Below are 25,000 nucleotides of genomic sequence, written 5' to 3'. Positions count from 1 at the left end.
ATATATTATCATTTAAATGCGTAACACTATTCTAAAGAGAAGCATAGAGAACCAGCAAGCCTTCCAATGTTGATGAGAAACGAAAATTATTATTATCATTGTTATTATTATTATTATTATTATTATTATTATTATTATTATCATTATTATTATTATTTTCACCATTTTGTCTAGCTTACATTCTGAGTTCAAATTCCGACGAGGTGGAATTTGCGTGTCATCCTTTCAATGTTGATAGAATATGTAGCAATAGTGCACTGTGGTCGATGCAATCAACTAGCCTCTTCCCATCAAATGTCAGGATTCGATCCTCTAATACAAAGGACTTTTATCATTAATATTACGTTTGAGTAAGGCAACTAGCTAGCAGAATCGTTAGCACGGCGGTGAAGATTTTAGCGGCATGTCGTCCATCTTTACTTTCGCAGTTCGACTTAGTCTTTCATCCTATCGCGGTCAATAAAATAAGTTCCATTTGAGCACTGGGGTTAGTGTAGATGATGTACCCTCCCATGAAATTACTGGCTTTGTGACAAAATTTGAAACCAATATTACATTTGACTACCATATAAGACGTATTTTGATTCTCCAATTGAAACAAACTTTAGATAAGCATTAGTAAATGATGTTCGTTTTCCTTTTCTTTTCTTTTTTTGTGCTTATAACAAGAATATATTATCTAAGGTGCGTCAGCCCTCAATACCCAGGTTAGGGGAAAAAAAACGCATCTTACAAAGTTATTTTACAAATCTTAGTAACACGCTTTACAGTTTACCATCAATATGTCTTCCAAGCATAATTATACCACATGACTATGCAATAGATTGGCTAAAATAGATATTAGAACACACAGCTAAATGTGCAAGAATAAGAGGAAGATGTGCGGTATACAGAGCATTTCTAGTATGTTAATTCGCTGTACACACTGGTCGCGCATTGGCTTGTTTCTTCTTGTAACAACGGCATCTTAAGAACTGCGTCGTTAACATCCTTTGTAGTAATGTAGAAGTGCGAAAGAGTCGGAGTACGTAGATTTCTCTCTTCTCTCTCTCTCTTTCTCTCTCTCTCTCTCTCTCTCTCTCTCTCTCTCTCTCTCTCTCTCTCTCTCTCTCTCTCTCTTAGAAGTCTTCCCGATCGAATTCATACCATAGACAACGCGATAATTAATGTTTTAAAACCTCTGCCAGTTGAAGCCACTCCAGAACAGTTTTGAAGCTAAGATTACACAATGTAACACATGTCTTGTTTATTTGTATTTTTTAATATCCATATATGCATTTTTTTGCCACTTTGCTCGTCATCAGTCTGATGACGAGCAAAGACTCAGAAACGTGTCTCTGGATGCAGGCTTAGCTGGGTGGAGGTGCTTGTCTCCCTCTTGTAAACATAAAAACACAGGAAATGTGTCAAGGCCGACAGGAATCGGTGCAGCTTCCTAGGTCTAACGGACAGTAGTATTATTCTCTTCAGGGGACTGTCACATTAAGTTGACAGCATACAACTACTTGTTATATTTTGTTATCAATAGTACTGTTTCTGTGTAAATGCATTTTATTAGGATAATACGGCCTGTGTAGGAAGAATCATGCGGCTGAGTGAGTAAATGCCTTGTTTAGGATTCTGTGTCTGGTGTGGGAAGAATTATATGACTGGCGTCTTTCATAGCAGTATTCAGCAATTTAAAAATGCTTATTAGTAAACGGACTCACAAATAATGCCAAAGATTATCTCTGAAATGTCCATAAGCTATTATATTTCAGTACATATACTTCTTTTTAGGTCATAGAATGACACAGAATTTAAATTTAATGTCATTTAAATTTAGTTGCGTAGGAATAATGTTACATGATGAAAACTTTGTCTGGTTTGCATAGAAAGTACGTGATGATTAAATGCAGTCTGAAATGTTTCAACAAAGTTATAATTTTCACTTTACTGTACATGCATATGACGCGTTGTAAAGATTTTTCTTTATACGTATCATATACTTATATAATTTGTATACATGTATTGGTTATCACGTGATCAGAGCTATCCCATAGTTTTGCTCAATGTGCTCCCCACTTTAATATGACAGAACAGGAATGAGTTCAAATATGTCTGACTCTTCATTGTAAAACATCGATTGAGATCTAAGACACTTAATCCTTGACTTACTCTATTTATAAGTGATACTTGTCTTTATTTGATGTTATTTATTGCTGATAGCAAGAAGTATCTTGGATTTGGTAGGACGGCCTTTTAAATTCCATCAGGTTTCTTGATACTTGTTGTGCCGTATAGCTAGCTGTACATCTATGTCTGGCAAAAATTGAAGGGTGTAATTTTGGTAAGTGAAGATTCCAAATGAGGAATACAAGCTGAAAATATTGAAAGAAAAATTTAAAGAAAATTAGAAAAGAATAAAATGTAAGAAATAAAAGATTAATCGGAATAACAGAATTTTAGACATAAATGAAAATTGATGACGGGAAAAAATGGAGATGAAATGATAAACGATAAATCAAAGTGTCGAGAGTAAAGAAAAGATGAACGAAAAAAAATTTCATTTATTTGGTTCGTAACAAATATATAATACTATTAAATTTTTGTTTCATATTATCTGTTAACTTAACAATCTGTACTTCAATGTGAGAAAAAAGACTCGACTTCCTTCATGATATCCCAATAATATTAAGAGCACTCTGGAAGTATTAGGCTCTGAAACGGTTTTAAAATCTATGCACTTCTCTCAGTTCAGTAGAAACATATTTCCGTTCTCAAGGCTCTGCGTGCGTTGCGTTTGGAAGATGAACGAAGATAGGTCATAAATTAATTATTCTAAGAATTTCTCTTCGCACTCATTGCCATTGTACTAAGCCGGAGAGTATAAGGAAAAAAGTTATATATTTTATATAATAATTTGTATAGTATTTTAAATTTGATATATTTAAGAATTAGGTCAGGACAAGTCTCAACCTCTCCAAAGAATCGAATAAACAAATGACAAGAAATTAAGGAAAGAAGGCAAAGAAAGTAGTAAAAGAATTATTATAACTGAATATGAAGACAGCATTAAGGACAATATCGATTAGTGATACATCTGTTGTTGAGAGCTGCTTGTTTTATAGTACACCGAAACACTGGAAGACATACAAGGCTTTTGATGTCAAAACAATTATATCGAACGCAGCATTCATCTTCTGCTACTACATATCACTCCTACTATGTCACTTTTCCCTTGAATTAATCTCTGCCTTTTTATATCATTTTCACCAAGTTGTTTTACCGCTTTCTCAAATACAAACATACAAACATACATAAAAATACAATAATGAATGAGATAAATGTGTGATGGTGTATTTTATATGAATAAAATCTACACAAATACAAGCACACAAGCACGCACACACAATTATATAAACATACGCGTGTGCCTGCATGTATACAAGCATATTACTAAGCAGGTGTATTTTCATATGTAGATATGTGCGTTTATAAAATGTATATATCCACTGTACTTTCAAAATTTTGTCCTACATTTTATATAGTTATTTTATTAAACATAGTCACCAGAGATCTAAATTAAAATAAAACTGAGATATGGAAGATTTAAATAAAAGAAGGAAATAGTATATATTTGATCTTCACCTTAATTATATTTTAGAGGTTTCTTAATGACTACAAGGGAAACACTACTTTTATATATATTTTCATTTATATATTCCTTGAATTCATTATTTTCTACAGTTTTGTAAAATTTGTTAATAAACATTAGCAAATTTTTCAGTGCTGCACTGAATTTAACTTAAAGGACTTTAAGGTTATTTAGTAGCTTGGCAACATTTTTATTATTCATTTATTTTACATTTCCAAGAGCCGATAATTTTACATTTTGATCAATAATTATATATGACAATATACGTTTTTAATATGAACTTCATTACAGTAGACAGAAAATAATAATTATGTGAACAAAATGCAATTATCTAAGCCATAAAAGTATTTGATGTAGAAAATATCATGCAAGACAATTTAAAGCTAGTAATTATATCAGTAAGCAGTCTTTTATTTTGTACAGAAAACGCAAATAAGCGCCATATATATATATATATATATATATATATATATATATATATATATATATATATATATATATATATATATATGTATGTATGTATGTGTGTATGTGTGTGTGTGTTTGTGTGTACATGTATATATATATATATATATATATATGTGTGTGTGTGTGTGTGTGTGTGTGTGTGTGTGTGTGTGTGTGTGTGTGTGTGCTTATAATATGTGTATGTATGTATAAAAACATGAGGGTAACATAAAGGAATGACTATAAATATAACGATACTGATTTATGAATATGAATTCTTTCCAGTCACACTTTCAAAAAACATCAACGATGTGCTCAGGGCCATTTGTATATTTGTTGAAACTAAGTAATATAGTATTTCTTTGCCATGCTTCTCTAGAATTATCCATATAAACTCTCCAATTGCAAGCGACGAAATTTCTGTGGTGCAAAATTTGAGCGTTAAAATGTAGTTACCGAACTGTTTGGTGCATCTATTTTATGGATTAATTCAAGGATGTGCAGACAAATCATATCAGCTAAACAGCAAAGTAATTAGTTTCTTATTAAAATCTATGCAAGAATGGGTATAGCCATCTAAACAACACCAACTAAGCTCACCCCAACATGTTACTAGAATAGGTTATCGAACAAGGATGACTATGATAAAAACACTAATGAATTTGCGGCGAACAACACCAATTCACTAGTGTTTTTATTACAATTATAGCGCTTGCTACAGGATGTAGTGAATGAATTTAGCTTTACCTTAAATATTGATTTCAAGTTTTGGTATAACGTCAGGAATTTCGGAGGAGGAAGTAAGTCGATTACTGGAAATGAGTCGATCAAATGAGGCTTATTTTATCGACCCGGAGAGTTTGAAAGGCAAAGTTCCCATATTATTTTAACTAGGGCGTTCATGGTCTCCATTTTTGTCACTACCAATCCTATCTTATTCAAAGTGTCAATCCCCTACTGTGTCCATACGCTTCCTTATTCATATTTTTTTTTAAATTAATTTATTAATTTTCAACTCACAAAAAAGGTGGCTTTCTGCAAATCAAGAAATATAAAAATTATTGCTGCGATTAAACAGATTCTACGTCAACACGTCTTGTGTCCATCTCCGATGTTCCTGCCTTTAGGCTTTCACTTCATACACGCTAGCTCAATTTGAATCGCTCTCAGTCGTAATTGTATTCGTAATTGTGTACCATGTTCTCCGTATTTTTTCTTCGTTTGTTTGTTTTTTTTGTCTTTCATGCCGAGCACATTCGCTAGCTTTCTTACAAAGGGTCTAATGTTTTTAGCTTAGACTTTTTGGAGGACAACCAGATCGAACCATCTCAATTGTAACTGTCCGAAATGGTCGTGACTTCTGGTACTTGACTGATGATAGAAAGCCAAGAATGACCCGTCTTCTTTTGCCAGTCCTTCTAATAGCTGTTTCTCTTGTCCACCTTTGTTTCGTCTATCTGTCCGAGCATTTATATATACATATATATATATATATATATATATATATATATATATATATATATATATATATATATATATATATATATATATATATATATATATATATATATATATATACACATATATAAGTGTGTGTATATTAAGAGTTATGGTAAGACAACGAAAGAATGAAAGAGACCTCGATATTATGTAAATACATAAATTTATCTGTAATATATGTGGCAATTATTCGGTTGCCATAATAAAACTCATTGAAAGACATGTGTGTGTGTTTATGTATAAATTATTGCGTATAGATAATTTTCTTTTACATTTTTATAAAATTTTCTTTCGTCATTAGGTAAGTGTAATTTACATTTCGTTTTCTCCTTGCATGTTGCGATATTTCGCATCTTTCCTACTCCCAATAAATGAAAAAGGACACGAGGTTTTTGTTTAGTGTTTCTAGGGCTTTTTACAATGTTGAATTTTCACACACTGCTGAATTTCGTGGTCTTTCATTGTGTGTGTTCATATATATGCATCTATGTTCAATGTGCGCGCTCGTGTGTGCAGGAGACGTAGTATTTTAATGTACGGAGTGAGTGAGTGTCAATTATTTTCACGAAATTGTCGAGTAGCCTTATAAAGCAGCTGATTTGCCTTCGACAGCGTAATGGTCTGAAACCCTGGCCATATGTAACGATATGTGTTCTCTTAGTTAAATAATTTGAAACCGATTCACTTCAACCAATAAGTAGTTTTTGCATGACCAACCTCAGAAGTCACCGCACGCCACTGATATATACATACATATATATATATATATATATATATATATATATATATATATATATATATATATATATATATATATATATATATATAAAGACGAAGATAGGTGTGTGAACAATAAGCGAGTGTATTAGCTTGACGTTCGGGAAAATGCAAACGCATTTTACGTTTCGAACCTACTCTCTTCCACAGGAATAAGAGAAAACAAACAGAGAGAGAATGAAAAAAACTTGTAGATTTCAGCGGTCCATATATGTATGTATGTATGTATGTATCTATGTATGCATGTATGTATGTATGCAATAAATACGCAACAAAGGAAGAAACGAAATGTTAAGATACGTGACGAAAAACTCTTCATTCCTCGTCAGGTACCGTCCAAAAGATCCTTACAATTCCACATCTTTAATGATAATATCGTCCACTTTTGGCGGCGCGAACAACGAGACGCTGCAGGGAATAACCAGCGAAAGTTGAGGAGAATGGCAATTACAAACTCGACGCAAATGTGGATATACAAATGAAGTAAGATAAATATAAATATACAGCCAAAATAAGGCCGGGCGGTTGTAAGACGGGACAAATAAATGAGTAACGCAAAAGAAAGAAAAATGTCACGCTCGACTGGAAAGAAAAAATGGAAAAGATTGAAAAAAGCGAAAGGTGAAAATAAAAACCAACGGTGAAAAAAAAACAAAGGTGAGATAGACAGATAAATAGATAGACAGGCAGGCAGACAGACAGACAGACAGACAGATAGATAGATAAATAGATAGATAGATAGATAAATAGATAGTGCAATGGTCATACTTAATGGAATACAAAGATTGGGCATAATTACAATTTATTTCAGAACTGACAGGTGTCGTTTAAATGCGCACTTAAATTTAAAGATGGTGTTTATTACAAGCGATGTGTTTGAGCCATTGTTGACATTTGCACTATTTTTTTTAAACTGACTGTGGTTGGACTTTAGCATTCGTCAATTCTCACTATCAGTGAAAAAACTGACATCTCCGTCAAAAACCTGTACAATTGTGTGATGTCGGAGAGCTTGAACGTATTTTTCTTCAAAACTTCAATGATGTCACGTATTTCTACCTAACATTCATTATTTGTCTGTAGAAAAGCAAAACGGGAAGCAAAATTCCTATCAGGAAAGTGAGACGTCAACACGTGCAAATTTTAAAGATCTACACCTTTAAAATATATGCCCATATTTACATTCTTTCGGAACAATTCTCTGTTTTTACTGAGCGTCAACCTAATGCATTCCTTTTGCACATCCACATGTCAGTTTTCCTAAATTTATGGCTCTTTTATTTGAATTGACTACATATACAACTGTGTTTCAGAGAGAGAGAGTGCAATGTGCTTGTGTATGTACGCGTGCGTGTGTACCTAATTTGAAAAGAAATAGGTGCAAGCAGCTGGCGTGAAAAGTTGACTTCAATAATGGACTTGTCGACAAGATGGCAGAAGATACTGGAACAAAACCGTAATTATATCAATGATTAAATAACTCACTTTGTGTTTAAAACTTGTGTTTATTTTCGTTTAAAATAACAGAACGGATATTTTGACCACTCCAGTACTTACTATATAAATGAATCTGAAATCGAAATACTGAGTTATATAGTCTAATATTTTTGTCTCTTGGCAAACTCTATGGGAAAATATTTTAGAAAATAGTGCATCGTGATTTCAATTCAGAGTGAGATTTTAGTGTATATTGTGATTTTGTACTGCACAATGTTTTATTATTCTAGCTCCATGATTGATTTCAAATCATTTTGAATATTTTAACCTAGACAATCCTTCTCTTCCAAGTTACCAAACTGTGTTATGTATCTCCAATTTTCGGGTTGTTAAACATTGTAATATTCTATTGATTAATAGAATATTAGATTAAAAAAGAAAAGAAAGTTAAATGCGACATTAAGAATCATCTGAACACGGATTACTTCAATACTATTATTGAAAATTATATCAAGGGATTATAGCTCAGGTTTGTAATTGATTTAGAAAATAAGAGCATTCGATGATCAGACAGTGGGATTTGTGCTTCAGGCAAGTAATTGTTAATGATTTTCTCCTGTCATGACCAGTACATCAATGTCTGGACTACCTACAGCTTACCGTCTGTTTTAAAATTAAGAAAAATTGATGTAAATCAATATCCTTTGAGTAAATATTTCTTTAAAATGTACTAAGTTATTATACTTCCAAAAGAACAATGTAAAATGTTGAATTATTACGTCTTACATAAAGTTTAACAGAAAGAGATTTTTATATTCGTGTTTTTATTCCGTTTCGAGTAGTTGTAGTAGTAGTAGTAGTAGTAGTAGTAGTAGTAGTAGTAGTAGTAGTAGTAGTAGTAGTAGGAGGAGGAGGAGGAGGAGGAGGAGGAGGAGGAGGAGGAAGAGGAGGGGGAGGAGGAAGATGAGGGCGGGGGGAGTTGATGATGTAGCAGCATTGGCGAGAGTGTTAGGGTTGCAATGCTGCTCAGCTTGAACATAAAGCCTTACTCTCTACCCTTTTATCATTGAATAAACCAAATACAGACGCACGTATCACTGAGTAAATAAAATACAGGTCAAATTTATAACATTACAGCTGATTTCAGTGGTAAACATGTCTACCCTTTGACGTCAAGTTAAAGGAAACCGGATTATACCGAAGTTTTTTGTATGTGTAGTATAATATGGGTAAAACGTCTACTGCTGAAAATCAATATCCAGTCACGGACTTAAAAGTGCTAGGAGCTTATATTTGCTCTTTAGAAATCGCCAAGTGAGTCAAATAATAATTACGGCTTTTAGCCATTTATATTGATAGTTTTTAAATAGGCGCAAAAGCCATTTACTTAGTGAAAGTGTAAACGAAATTTTAAAAGTTCAAACGTTTCTCAAAAGCATTAGTGCTGTAAGTGAAAAGGAAACGATTTCATCAAAGAATCAAAACATGCGAACAGTTTCTTCGCAAATTTAAAACATGCTATATGATGCTTCTTAATACTTTAATCAATTTATCATTGCACTTCTAATATTATTTACTTCATCTTAAACTAAATACCAGTAATTCAACTTTAAAGAACTCAGAGATGAACAGTCTGCATTCATGTTGTGCTCATAATAAAATCTAATGTATTCAACAATTTATGCAATAAATCCATGCATCCGAACAGGTGAAACTCTCATATGTTACTAGATTCTGAAGATAATATCTGATATTTGCGTTCGCTGATATATAACACATTGCACTAATTCCACGATTTCTCATATTTTATTTAAGGCATGTCTCCATAGAGTAAACTTTTTATACGACGGCTTAGCCAAAAGTAACCAGAAATGTTCTCTGCGGGACAAAACCGTTGTAGTTCAGGGTTTCGCCGCTAGAACCACTTGATGCAACTCTCAGGTGTCAGTTTGCCGACCGGCAGCGTCGGGTGAGGTTGCACTGATACGTGGTGCGTCTTTGTTTTTCACTGCTTCTCCCTGTTTGCTGAATTTTGCGATGGCTGAAACGAAGGAAGAGCGTGCTTCCGTGAAGTTCTGTTTTCTGCTGGAGAAAACAGCGGCCGAAAAGTTATCATGCTTCAAACAGCTTACAAGGATGTTACCATGAGCAAAATAGAAGCTTAAACGGTGTTTCCATGCTTTAGGAATGGTCACTTGTCGCTTCAGGACCAACTTCGTTCGGGCTAATCGTCAACCTCCAAAACGAATGGAAACATTACGAAAATTAAAATAACTTATCTTGGAGGACCGTCACCGAACAGTTGATGAACTTGTTTATATGATTGGTGTGTCCTGGATCATTTGCTAACGAATTTTGAGCGAGAAACTGTGAATGAAGTGTTGTAGCAAAAATTGTACCTCGCTTGCTCACGGAAGATCAAAAGCGCTCACGACTGAATGCACGTCGTGAACGAACATTTGGAACATGATCCGGACTAGTTTTCGAAGGTCATCACTGGTGACGAAAACTGGTGCTACGGAATTTGCAGATGTTGAAGAGGTGAAGTAAAAACTACAGGCATCACTTCGTAAGTGTTCCAGCACTGTTACGAATAGTAGAAACCGCACCTGAACTGGTATATTGCTTCAAACTGAGAATACTTTAAAGCTGATAAAGTGTAAACTTGTAAATGTAAGTGAATAAAATAATATTACAAAATTCCGGTTTCTTTTCAATACCATCTTGTATTTAGAACAGGATTTAACCTATTTATTGCGGCAACTAAATAAAAACAAACACCTAGAATTAGATATGAAAAACATGGTACCATAAAAAGAATGATCATATTTGAAAGTCGAGGTCCTTGGTCATTTATACTGTGCAGTTTTATTTACTGAATATGACCTATGAGTTTTGTTGAATATAAAAAAAATAAATACATCATGTATTCAGCCAGTTATAAATATTTCATAAAGTAATTTAATGGTGGAACACAAAATTTACCACCTCATATTTGACAAAGAAGCCACGATATTGAAATATAAGGAAATAATTATACTCTCCCATTTAGTGTTTCTAACAATATATATACCCATGACTTCAAGGGTTTATATATATATATATATATATATATATATATATATGCATATATAAATTTAATGAATGGAGTAAAACGCATATTTTAACTGCATACTTTTATTCCAAAATATGTTTCGAAGAATTACAATTTATACGATCCATAGAATTCGGTGATGTTAAAAATGTAAACTTCTATGCGTTTTACTCCATTCATTAAATTTATATATACTCAAGTACCCAAAATATCAAGGAGTTTCTACCTCATAAACAGGAGTTAGTTACACCACAGTTATTTTGTGATCTTTGCTACCCTGGTATCTATTAACCAATTTATTTTGTCCGAGTTATTTATTAATTAAGAGAAAATAAATACATACATATATATATATATATATATATATATATATATATATATATATATATATATATATATATATATATATATATTGTTGTACTTGGGGATGGTCATATTGCCAGTTTAGCCAATAAAAACACACGCACTGTATATTTGGTGTTAATTTGCTTCAGCTTTATATTACATTAATCTTAATCTTATTTCGGCCAGAGTTCTTTCGTCAGACTTCTGTGACCTCATCAGTGGTCCTTTGTTTCCTTCTTTCTTATGTGTGTCTCACCTTGCTAACTATCAGCCATTTTGTATTTTGTACAATAGGAATACAAAATACAAAATGGCTGATAGTTAGCAAGGTGAGACACACATAAGAAAGAAGGAAACAAAGGACCACTGATGAGGTCACAGAAGTGTGACGAAAGAACTCTGGCCGAAATAAGATTAAGATTAATGTAATATAAAGCTGAAGCAAATTAACACCAAATATACAGTGCGTGTGTTTTTATTGACTAAACTGGCAATATGACCATCCCCAAGTACAACAACATCTGTTTCAACACACGATTTCGCATCAAAAATCTTGCAAAACAAATATATATATATATATATATATATATATATATATATATATATATATATATATATATATATATATATATATATATATATATATATATATATATATATATATATACATATATATACATACATATATTAGATATGTATGTATGTATGTAAATATATATATATATATATATATATATATATATATATATATATATATATGTATGTATGTATGTATGTATGTATGTATGCATGTATGTATAAACACGCGCACACCGGCGTATACATTTGATTTGTTGAACGAAAAACACCTATGACATGGTTTTTAGTGGTCACTACTCAGAGACCAGTGAGATTGAAGGTCTTACGGCTTAGTAAGTGGACGGCTACAGAAAGGGAGTATTCAAATGTTTTTTACTAAAACTAAAACAAAATCTCTCGCATTTGATAATGCACTCAACGAATACTAGCAGGCAACATTTTAGTTATGAATTTGGATATTCATTCTGTAGTCGAAACATCTGTTTCGATAATATGATGGTGTGTTCTGATACAATAAGTTTTACAACCTCATTATCGAGCTTCTTATGTTAGTGTTGTATTCCATTCAGTAAAAAGAAAAACAGCAAAAATTATCGGAAAACTATCAATAACAAACTAACATAAAAACATCGAAGAATGCAATAACAATTTCAGAAACATCAAAAGTAGAATACATGAAACGTTAATTGTCTCTAATAATTATTGAAATGTTTAAACTCGAATAAACAAATTAATTACATAACACATCGCTGTAAACAAAAAGTATTTTAATCATCATTACTTAAACTTAGATATAATAGAACGTCTGTAATTTTTATCCTGTCTGATCGGTAGTAATTCATAAACAACTGATGTAGTAGGGATCGGAATATAAATAAATAACCAATAAATAATAGGTTAAAGAAAGTGTAATAATTACGAAAAAAATATCCTGAGTGGAGTCAACTGTAAAGTAAAGAGTTGAATAGTTTAATGTAATTAACATTTATCAATGAAGTGGTAGATGTTAGACCATCCAAATGTTAAATGTTGATAGCTGTTTTACCTTAATAATAATAATAATAATAATAATAATAATAATAATAATAATAATAATAATAATAATAATAATAATAATAATAATAGAGGTAACTCGAATGTGGAATCTAAAAACAGAGACAATTCCTATCATAGTAGGTGCCTTAGGTATAATAAAAAAATATTCAGACAAATACATAACAAAAACAACAGGACTTACAAATATATATAACATACAGAAAATTGCACTACTGGGCACTGCACACATCCTACGCAAAACACTTTCAATACAGTAACCAAAAGAGCACCACAGCAAACCACAGCACATACCCAAGCAGCACAGAACTGCGCTCGGTAGTGAAGTGAAAGCACGTTATAAAAATAAAACTACTGAACAATAATAATAATAATAATAATAATAATAATAATAATAATAATAATAATAATAATAATAATAATAATGATAATAATAATAATAATAATGATAATGATAATAAGCCAGGCATAGTCGTAATTGAGAAAGAAAACACACTATGCTGAATCATAGATACAGCATGCTCAGCTGACAACAAGTTATACGATAAGGAAGAGAGAAAAGTTGAGAGATATGACAGGTTGACTTGGGAAGTTAAGCAGTTGTGGTCGATGAAAAAGGCAGCAGTAGTACAAATAATTGTCGGAGCCTTGGGAAGAGTGAGAAAAAATCTCAGAGTAGTACGTGGAACAAATAGGGGCTGCAATAAGGGTGGAGCACTTGCAGAAAACAGCACTGCTTGGAACCGCTCGAATACTCCGGAAGGTGCTCGAAAAATAAGAGGTGTTACCTTAGTTCACTGGTAGTGAGCAGCTGACACTGTAGTACCTCTCCAGCGTTAGAAGCTGTGCAAAGCCAATACATAATGATAATAATAATAATAATAATAATAATAATAATAATAATAATAATAATAATAATAATAATAATAATAATAATAATAATAATTAATTCGTTTTATTGGCCACAAGGGCTAATATCAATTAAAGACATATAAGGACAAAGACAGGACGAAGGTTACAAAAGGTTTTGTCCGAAAAGGTAGGAAAGTTCGTCTAAACAGAGGAAGAAAACGGAGAAGGATATAATAAATAAATAGATAAATAAATAGATAAATAAATAAGTAGAACTCCCAAAGGGGGAGGCGCTTCGAAAAAGGAAAGGTTACACGTGGAAAAACCCATAAAACCACGGGAGCCTGGTCAGAAAAAATAAGAAAGGGGTATAGAGCCCTTTCTCCTTTTACATTACCTTCTTTTTTTTTTTACAGGTGTATTCTCAGAATTGGTCCGTTTATACTGGCCATTTTTCCAACAGTCACCCATCTTTCAACGAATTTGCTATGAGACAGCACTTCCCTCTCTACTCTCATCTTCCTTTTCAAGTGGAACTTGAAAAAGTTGATGAGGCCTTGGCCAAAGAGGAAAGTGTCTGTCTTTAACCCTTTCAAACGGGTCCACCATATCACCTCTTTCGCTACAGCCACTAGGCATAGGAAAATTGCCTTGCCCTCCTGGTTAAAGGAGGTCGGCGGGTCAATTCTCACGATGGATCCAGCTGATAGCCGGATCCGTCCTACACGTGACAGTAGCTGTTCGATATAGACCCACAGGTCAGCAATGCTCGGGCACTGGACGAGTGCGTGCAGAACGGTTTCGTCGTCCTGAGCGCACCTCGGGCAGGCCCGGTTGACGGCACTTCCATGTCGGTAGAGTTTATCTCGAACAGGTAGCGCACCTCGGTAGCACTGCCAGGCGAGGGACCTTTGGAAATTATCCATGGGCCCCGGCCCGAAAGTTCTCCTGAACAGACTGCTTAGCTGATTATCCTCGACGCCTAGAGTTTCCCCGAGAACGTCGTCGCACTTTTCTCCCACTAACCCTCTATAGAAAGCTAGAGTGGATCTACTACCGATCGCACTGCCCGCCTGACTGAGGGCGGTGAGAGCTTGGCGGCACTCGAGGTGCCAAGCGCCCTTTCTCGGTCTTCGTTTGATCCAGGATTGCAGCTCTGTTAAAGAAACGAGCTGCGGAAAATCGCGTCTGACGAAAGGCGACCACACCTGTTCACCGTCCAGGAAGCGCCTGAGATGTCGTAGCCTGAGCGAATGTTTGCGCATCAGCAACCACGGCATGCCAAGGCCTCCGTTCAGCGGCTGTTGACAGCAGATAGAGCGCCTGACCAGTGGTACCTGACCCTTCCACAAAAAGTTGAAGAGCAAGCGTACTATCTTGGTTAACCAGCGGTCGGGACAAGGGACGACGGTCAAACGGTAATAGATGACGGATGCGATGTACGCATTCGCTACCTCCGCTCGACCTTTCAAGGAGAGCTTCCTCTCAGCCCATTTCTGGGTGAGGTTGGCCACCCTGTTCGTCACTTCTTCCCAGTTTTTCTCCAACTGGAGGTCCGGACCGAACCAGACCCCGAGCAGTTTAACGGGTCCGTCTGTCCAGCGCCCTACGACGCTGTTGGACGGCATGGACTTGCCCCTCCAGGTGCCTAGTTGCAAGCCCATTGACTTTTCCGCGTTAATTTTCGCACCTGTCACCGCTTCATACTCGTTTAGTGTCTCGCCAATCAGGTCAATATGCCTGTGGCTCGACACCATCACGGTAACGTCGTCGGCATAGGCAGACACGCTCCTTCCACATCCCAGATCACGCGGGACGCCTCTCAAAGCCTCCAACTTCCGCAGTAATGGCTCGAGAGTCAATACATACAGAAGGGAGGAGAGAGGACACCCTTGGCGAACCGAACGCGAGATGTTGAACGGTTCCGATAGATGGCCGTTCACCCGTATGACCGAGCAGATGCCGCTGTATAAAGCAGCTATCCACCCGTGGAAGACCGGACCGAAACCAGCTGCCTTGAGAACAGCTGCCAGGTATCGATGGTCGACCCTATCGAAGGCTTTAGACTGATCTAAATTGATCAAAGCCCCACCCGCGCCAGCTTCGTTACCCACTCTCTCTATGATGTAGCGCATGAGATGGAGGTTGTCGTGGATAGACCTGGTCGGCACAGCGCATGTCTGCGCCTTGCCGATCAGTTTGCCCACGACAGGCGCCAATCTCTTGGCTAGCACCTTGGCCAAGATCTTCAACTCTGTGTTGAGCAGAGTGATGGGCCTAAAGTTCCCTATAATGTCCCCCTTGTTTGGGTTCTTTCTTAGCAAAGCCACCACTCCCCGACAAACAAAAGCAGGAATTCTCCCGTTTTGTTGCCAGTTGCAGTAGACGTTTGCCAAGACGCCCGCAAACAAGTCTGGCATTGACGTATAAAGCTCGTAAGGCAGACCATCCAAACCCGGCGATCTACCTCTCGTGCAGCCTTTCATCGCTTCCCGTACTTCCCAGGCAGATATCGGTCCTTCGCAGCACTCGGCCTCGCTGGTCGAGAGTTGCGGCAGGCCGTCTAGGTACACATCGAAATCTGTTCCGTCGTCCGTCCTACCGTTTGTCCCGAACAATTGAGCAAAGTGTCGCTGAAAGGCCGAACACATCTGCTTCGGTCCCGAAATCTCGCAGTCGTTCTGGTCCACCAAAGACCGAATGGTCGCTCTGTTGCCACGCTTCGCCTCAACCACGCGGGCCCATCGAGCGGCCTTAGTCCCCTCCCCGCTTACCGAAAGTGCTTTAGCTCTGACAACGCAGCCTTCATGCTTGGCATCAAAGTGTTGGTCGAGGGCCAACTTCGCTGCTAACACGTCGGTTGCGATGCCTGTCCCAAGAGCCTCGTCTAGTTTGTTAACTAAATCCCGCTCTGTTTTCTTACGTTCTACAGCTAGAGCCTTGCTAAACCTAATTGATTCTGCTCTAATTGCCCGCTTCAGGGCGAACCACCAGTTGTTGTTGATGATTGCTCCGGTTAAAGCCCTCTTAACTAATAAACTAATCCGGTCTCTGTAGGCTTTGCACGCCGTTGTCGACGTGTTTAGCTTCCAGTAACCGGGGCCTTGTCTATGGAGCCTATCTAAGTCGACCGTACAGATCACGAATTTGTGGTCCGTGTAGCCGACTATGTTGAATTGTGGACACCCTATACTATCCTTATCCGCTGGCCTACAGAAAAATCTATCTAAGTACGATCTAGACGACCCGATGCGATTAGTCCAAGTCCACATTAGCACATTCGGGTTGTCTAGTCGATACCTGTCGGACAGCTGAAAGCGTTTGAGCAGGTTAGCGAGGCTCTTGCATCCCCCTTTCCTATTAGATGCTCCCGCACCCACCCTATCGATACGTTCGTCTAGGACAGCGTTCCAGTCCCCAACTAGCACTAAAGTGCGAGAATAATAATATTCTTATATAAGCAAAACAACAGAATATAGCTTTCATTATTTAATAAGGTTGGGAGCTGGAAGATTCTTTAGCACGCCTAACAAAATGCTTAGCGGCACTTCGTTCGGCTTTACGGTTAGTATTTAAATTCTACTAAGATCGATTCTGCCTTTCATTCTTTTGAAGTTGATAAAAGAAGCACCATTTTAACACTAAGTTAGATATGAACGGCTTATTCCTCCCACTAAAAATGCCAAAATTTCAAAACATTATTTAATTTTTTAATTCTGTCCTGAGATTTCTGACTTTACTAGCCATAAATTTATACAAAAGGTCATCAACAAGATAAACACATACGTCGGTGGTCATTTATTTATTTAAAACTCTTTGGCTTTTATGGGAAGCGCTGTTGTGCTTTTATGTTTTTAATTAATGTATGTAAGCATCATCATTGTATTTTAGGTGAATGATCACTATTGTCGACTTGTGTGTGAGTACATAGCAATGAAAATAAAATATCTCTCCCGTATAATTTTTTTATGTATGTATACATGCAAAGTTGTTTTATGTTATTTTTTGTTTTATATTTCTCGAAAACTTTCTAATTAAGGAAGCTCATTCGTATTTCCAGAATAACGGTTTGATGAGGCTCGTCTTCCTCCCTCTCACACCTATTCATTCTGATACCAAAACACACCTGTCTATATATGCGCTGACGTGTGTATAAATGTAAGTAGATATGTGTGCAACTATATATATATATAGGTGTGTGTGTGTGTTTGTGTGTAGGGAAGTAAATATGTGAGCTAGCATGATCTTCCCCACCTCTACTCCAAAACCAGAATATATATAAACAAACACTTCTATCAATAAATATTTTTTATCAAAAGACAGGTATCATACACCCAATTAGCACCACCAACCCTGACACACGCATAAAGCATAGAAAATTACTAAAAGAAGAATTTGGAAAAACAACTGGTCATTAGATTTCTGACCATAGGTCAACTATTGAAATGGATACACAAAACACTCTTTTAACACCCCATCACCTCCCACCTCTATCCCAATCAAGTATCTTGTGTTGACCATTAACTGCTTTCTTTCAACTAACATTCATCAACAGTCTGTCACTCCCACACTGATTAACAAACCCCAACTCCACTACAAACACACCCAAATCCCATACATAGAATCAAAATACACCAAATCTTGACATTAGTTTGACAAAGCATGCGACAATGTTCTCCAAAGAAGTTAACAATAATTTTTCTTTAATTCTCCACACCCCAATTGACACAGAACTTACTAGAACTATGAACTAAAATTTATATTATTAAAAAATAATAAATTGAACTGTTTAGAACTACCGGTGAAGACATTTTTTTATTGCTAATATAACTGTACCAAGGATCTCACGTCTTCCGATATATATATATATATATATATATATATATATATATATATATATATATATATATATATATATATATATATATATATATATATATATATATATATATATATATATGTATATATCTATATATATATATATATATATATATATATATATATATATATATATATATATATATATATATATATATATATATATATATATATATATATATATATATATATATATATATATATATATATATATATATATATATATATATATATATATATATATATATATATATATATATATATATATATATATATATATATATATATATATATATATATATATATATATATATATATATATATATATATATATATATATATATATATATATATATATATATATATATATATATATATATATATATATATATATATATATATATATATATATATATATATATATATATATATATATATATATATATATATATATATATATATATATATATATATATATATATATGCATGAACTTGTCTAGCAGACTCCTTTCTCAGCCGAGTTGCTGAGCTTAGATATCATATTACACATTTTCAAGAACTATATTCGTAGCCTCAACGGCCGACTTAGTTGGTCATTTCATACTTGGCCTCGACAGACGTCAGCCACATCCCTGCTGCATTCTGGGGTTATTCTCGTGTTATTATTCATTTGATTATAACACAAGTGAATGTACAGGTCGTACAACCTAAGAGTATACCAACCACTTACTATTCAAAGTAACAGGTAATTTGGAGCAACCACTAAGTGCTTAGTATTCTTGGAGTTGGGTTTTTTTTTTTACTATGTACACAACTGAAATATCATATTACTATGTACACAACCGAAATAGCCAGAACCACATAGATGATCCAAGCCTACCTGGTAATTATCTCTTCCAGTAACTATACTTTCTGAATCCTTATATTGCTATTTATAAATAAGCACGCACACACACACGCACACGCACGCGCACACACACATGCAAATATATATATATATATATATATATATATATATATATATATATATATATATATATATATATATATATATATATATATATATATATATATATATATATATATATATATATATATATATATATATATATACATATATATACATATATATATATATATATATATATATATATATATATATATATATATATATATAGTGTACTATATTGCCACTTAAGTGTGGCTGACCCCTAGGGGTGGATGTTACTGTTGCTTTTAGCCCCAGGAGGACATCTCCTCCAGCTGGCTTATCGACACACGACTGTGTCCTGTTTGCCAAGGGAGTTATCGCTCTCACCTCGGCCAGCAGCACGAACGTATCCGGATTTCAGGGTTATTTCCCTTCGTCGGCGTTCGACAGCTGATGACCTTGGTGAGAGAGAAAAACCTGGCAGACCTTATATCTTCTTTTCCAGTGACATTCTTCACTGATATTGAAAAGGTGAAAACAAGCAATGTTAATTCTCTAAATGAAGTATTAACAGTAACTGCACGATAAAGTGTAGTATATTGCCACTTAAGTGTGGCTGACCCCTAGGGGTGGATGTTACTGTTGCTTTTAGCCCCAGGAGGACATCTCCTCCAGCTGGCTTATCGACACACGACTGTGTCCTGTTTGCCAAGGGAGTTATCGCTCTCACCTCGGCCAGCAGCACGAACGTATCCGGATTTCAGGGTTATTTCCCTTCGTCGGCGTTCGACAGCTGATGACCTTGGTGAGAGAGAAAAACCTGGCAGACCTTATATCTTCTTTTCCAGTGACATTCTTCACTGATATTGAAAAGGTGAAAACAAGCAATGTTAATTCTCTAAATGAAGTATTAACAGTAACTGCACGATAAAGTGTAGTATATTGCCACTTAAGTGTGGCTGACCCCTAGGGGTGGATGTTACTGTTGCTTTTAGCCCCAGGAGGACATCTCCTCCAGCTGGCTTATCGACACACGACTGTGTCCTGTTTGCCAAGGGAGTTATCGCTCTCACCTCGGCCAGCAGCACGAACGTATCCGGATTTCAGGGTTATTTCCCTTCGTCGGCGTTCGACAGCTGATGACCTTGGTGAGAGAGAAAAACCTGGCAGACCTTATATCTTCTTTTCCAGTGACATTCTTCACTGATATTGAAAAGGTGAAAACAAGCAATGTTAATTCTCTAAATGAAGTATTAACAGTAACTGCACGATAAAGTGTAGTATATTGCCACTTAAGTGTGGCTGACCCCTAGGGGTGGATGTTACTGTTGCTTTTAGCCCCAGGAGGACATCTCCTCCAGCTGGCTTATCGACACACGACTGTGTCCTGTTTGCCAAGGGAGTTATCGCTCTCACCTCGGCCAGCAGCACGAACGTATCCGGATTTCAGGGTTATTTCCCTTCGTCGGCGTTCGACAGCTGATGACCTTGGTGAGAGAGAAAAACCTGGCAGACCTTATATCTTCTTTTCCAGTGACATTCTTCACTGATATTGAAAAGGTGAAAACAAGCAATGTTAATTCTCTAAATGAAGTATTAACAGTAACTGCACGATAAAGTGTAGTATATTGCCACTTAAGTGTGGCTGACCCCTAGGGGTGGATGTTACTGTTGCTTTTAGCCCCAGGAGGACATCTCCTCCAGCTGGCTTATCGACACACGACTGTGTCCTGTTTGCCAAGGGAGTTATCGCTCTCACCTCGGCCAGCAGCACGAACGTATCCGGATTTCAGCGTTATTTCCCTTCGTCGGCGTTCGACAGCTGATGACCTTGGTGAGAGAGAAAAACCTGGCAGACCTTATATCTTCTTTTCCAGTGACATTCTTCACTGATATTGAAAAGGTGAAAACAAGCAATGTTAATTCTCTAAATGAAGTATTAACAGTAACTGCACGATAAAGTGTAGTATATTGCCACTTAAGTGTGGCTGACCCCTAGGGGTGGATGTTACTGTTGCTTTTAGCCCCAGGAGGACATCTCCTCCAGCTGGCTTATCGACACACGACTGTGTCCTGTTTGCCAAGGGAGTTATCGCTCTCACCTCGGCCAGCAGCACGAACGTATCCGGATTTCAGGGTTATTTCCCTTCGTCGGCGTTCGACAGCTGATGACCTTGGTGAGAGAGAAAAACCTGGCAGACCTTATATCTTCTTTTCCAGTGACATTCTTCACTGATATTGAAAAGGTGAAAACAAGCAATGTTAATTCTCTAAATGAAGTATTAACAGTAACTGCACGATAAAGTGTAGTATATTGCCACTTAAGTGTGGCTGACCCCTAGGGGTGGATGTTACTGTTGCTTTTAGCCCCAGGAGGACATCTCCTCCAGCTGGCTTATCGACACACGACTGTGTCCTGTTTGCCAAGGGAGTTATCGCTCTCACCTCGGCCAGCAGCACGAACGTATCCGGATTTCAGGGTTATTTCCCTTCGTCGGCGTTCGACAGCTGATGACCTTGGTGAGAGAGAAAAACCTGGCAGACCTTATATCTTCTTTTCCAGTGACATTCTTCACTGATATTGAAAAGGTGAAAACAAGCAATGTTAATTCTCTAAATGAAGTATTAACAGTAACTGCACGATAAAGTGTAGTATATTGCCACTTAAGTGTGGCTGACCCCTAGGGGTGGATGTTACTGTTGCTTTTAGCCCCAGGAGGACATCTCCTCCAGCTGGCTTATCGACACACGACTGTGTCCTGTTTGCCAAGGGAGTTATCGCTCTCACCTCGGCCAGCAGCACGAACGTATCCGGATTTCAGGGTTATTTCCCTTCGTCGGCGTTCGACAGCTGATGACCTTGGTGAGAGAGAAAAACCTGGCAGACCTTATATCTTCTTTTCCAGTGACATTCTTCACTGATATTGAAAAGGTGAAAACAAGCAATGTTAATTCTCTAAATGAAGTATTAACAGTAACTGCACGATAAAGTGTAGTATATTGCCACTTAAGTGTGGCTGACCCCTAGGGGTGGATGTTACTGTTGCTTTTAGCCCCAGGAGGACATCTCCTCCAGCTGGCTTATCGACACACGACTGTGTCCTGTTTGCCAAGGGAGTTATCGCTCTCACCTCGGCCAGCAGCACGAACGTATCCGGATTTCAGGGTTATTTCCCTTCGTCGGCGTTCGACAGCTGATGACCTTGGTGAGAGAGAAAAACCTGGCAGACCTTATATCTTCTTTTCCAGTGACATTCTTCACTGATATTGAAAAGGTGAAAACAAGCAATGTTAATTCTCTAAATGAAGTATTAACAGTAACTGCACGATAAAGTGTAGTATATTGCCACTTAAGTGTGGCTGACCCCTAGGGGTGGATGTTACTGTTGCTTTTAGCCCCAGGAGGACATCTCCTCCAGCTGGCTTATCGACACACGACTGTGTCCTGTTTGCCAAGGGAGTTATCGCTCTCACCTCGGCCAGCAGCACGAACGTATCCGGATTTCAGGGTTATTTCCCTTCGTCGGCGTTCGACAGCTGATGACCTTGGTGAGAGAGAAAAACCTGGCAGACCTTATATCTTCTTTTCCAGTGACATTCTTCACTGATATTGAAAAGGTGAAAGCAAGCAATGTTAATTCTCTAAATGAAGTATTAACAGTAACTGCACGATAAAGTGTAGTATATTGCCACTTAAGTGTGGCTGACCCCTAGGGGTGGATGTTACTGTTGCTTTTAGCCCCAGGAGGACATCTCCTACAGCTGGCTTATCGACACACGACTGTGTCCTGTTTGCCAAGGGAGTTATCGCTCTCACCTCGGCCAGTAGCACGAACGTATCCGGATTTCAGGGTTATTTCCCTTCGTCGGCGTTCGACAGCTGATGACCTTGGTGAGAGAGAAAAACCTGGCAGACCTTATATCTTCTTTTCCAGTGACATTCTTCACTGATATTGAAAAGGTGAAAACAAGCAATGTTAATTCTCTAAATGAAGTATTAACAGTAACTGCACGATAAAGTGTAGTATATTGCCACTTAAGTGTGGCTGACCCCTAGGGGTGGATGTTACTGTTGCTTTTAGCCCCAGGAGGACATCTCCTCCAGCTGGCTTATCGACACACGACTGTGTCCTGTTTGCCAAGGGAGTTACATCCACCCCTAGGGGTCAGCCACACTTAAGTGGCAATATACTACACTTTATCGTGCAGTTACTGTTAATACTTCATTTAGAGAATTAACATTGCTTGTTTTCACCTTTTCAATATCAGTGAAGAATGTCACTGGAAAAGAAGATATAAGGTCTGCCAGGTTTTTCTCTCTCACCAAGGTCATCAGCTGTCGAACGCCGACGAAGGGAAATAACCCTGAAATCCGGATACGTTCGTGCTGCTGGCCGAGGTGAGAGCGATAACTCCCTTGGCAAACAGGACACAGTCGTGTGTCGATAAGCCAGCTGGAGGAGATGTCCTCCTGGGGCTAAAAGCAACAGTAACATCCACCCCTAGGGGTCAGCCACACTTAAGTGGCAATATACTACACTTTATCGTGCAGTTACTGTTAATACTTCATTTAGAGAATTAACATTGCTTGTTTTCACCTTTTCAATATCAGTGAAGAATGTCACTGGAAAAGAAGATATAAGGTCTGCCAGGTTTTTCTCTCTCACCAAGGTCATCAGCTGTCGAACGCCGACGAAGGGAAATAACCCTGAAATCCGGATACGTTCGTGCTGCTGGCCGAGGTGAGAGCGATAACTCCCTTGGCAAACAGGACACAGTCGTGTGTCGATAAGCCAGCTGGAGGAGATGTCCTCCTGGGGCTAAAAGCAACAGTAACATCTACCCCTAGGGGTCAGCCACACTTAAGTGGCAATATACTACACTTTATCGTGAAGTTACTGTTAATACTTCATTTAGAGAATTAACATTGCTTGTTTTCACCTTTTCAATATCAGTGAAGAATGTCACTGGAAAAGAAGATATAAGGTCTGCCAGGTTTTTCTCTCTCACCAAGGTCATCAGCTGTCGAACGCCGACGAAGGGAAATAACCCTGAAATCCGGATACGTTCGTGCTGCTGGCCGAGGTGAGAGCGATAACTCCCTTGGCAAACAGGACACAGTCGTGTGTCGATAAGCCAGCTGGAGGAGATGTCCTCCTGGGGCTAAAAGCAACAGTAACATCCACCCCTAGGGGTCAGCCACACTTAAGTGGCAATATACTACACTTTATCGTGCAGTTACTGTTAATACTTCATTTAGAGAATTAACATTGCTTGTTTTCACCTTTTCAATATCAGTGAAGAATGTCACTGGAAAAGAAGATATAAGGTCTGCCAGGTTTTTCTCTCTCACCAAGGTCATCAGCTGTCGAACGCCGACGAAGGGAAATAACCCTGAAATCCGGATACGTTCGTGCTGCTGGCCGAGGTGAGAGCGATAACTCCCTTGGCAAACAGGACACAGTCGTGT

Source organism: Octopus bimaculoides, chromosome 1 (assembly GCF_046866305.1).
Source record: "Octopus bimaculoides isolate indiv1 chromosome 1, ASM4686630v1, whole genome shotgun sequence".
NCBI classification, from domain to species: Eukaryota; Metazoa; Mollusca; class Cephalopoda; order Octopoda; family Octopodidae; genus Octopus; species Octopus bimaculoides.
Note: the sequence above shows the minus strand (reverse complement) of the source record.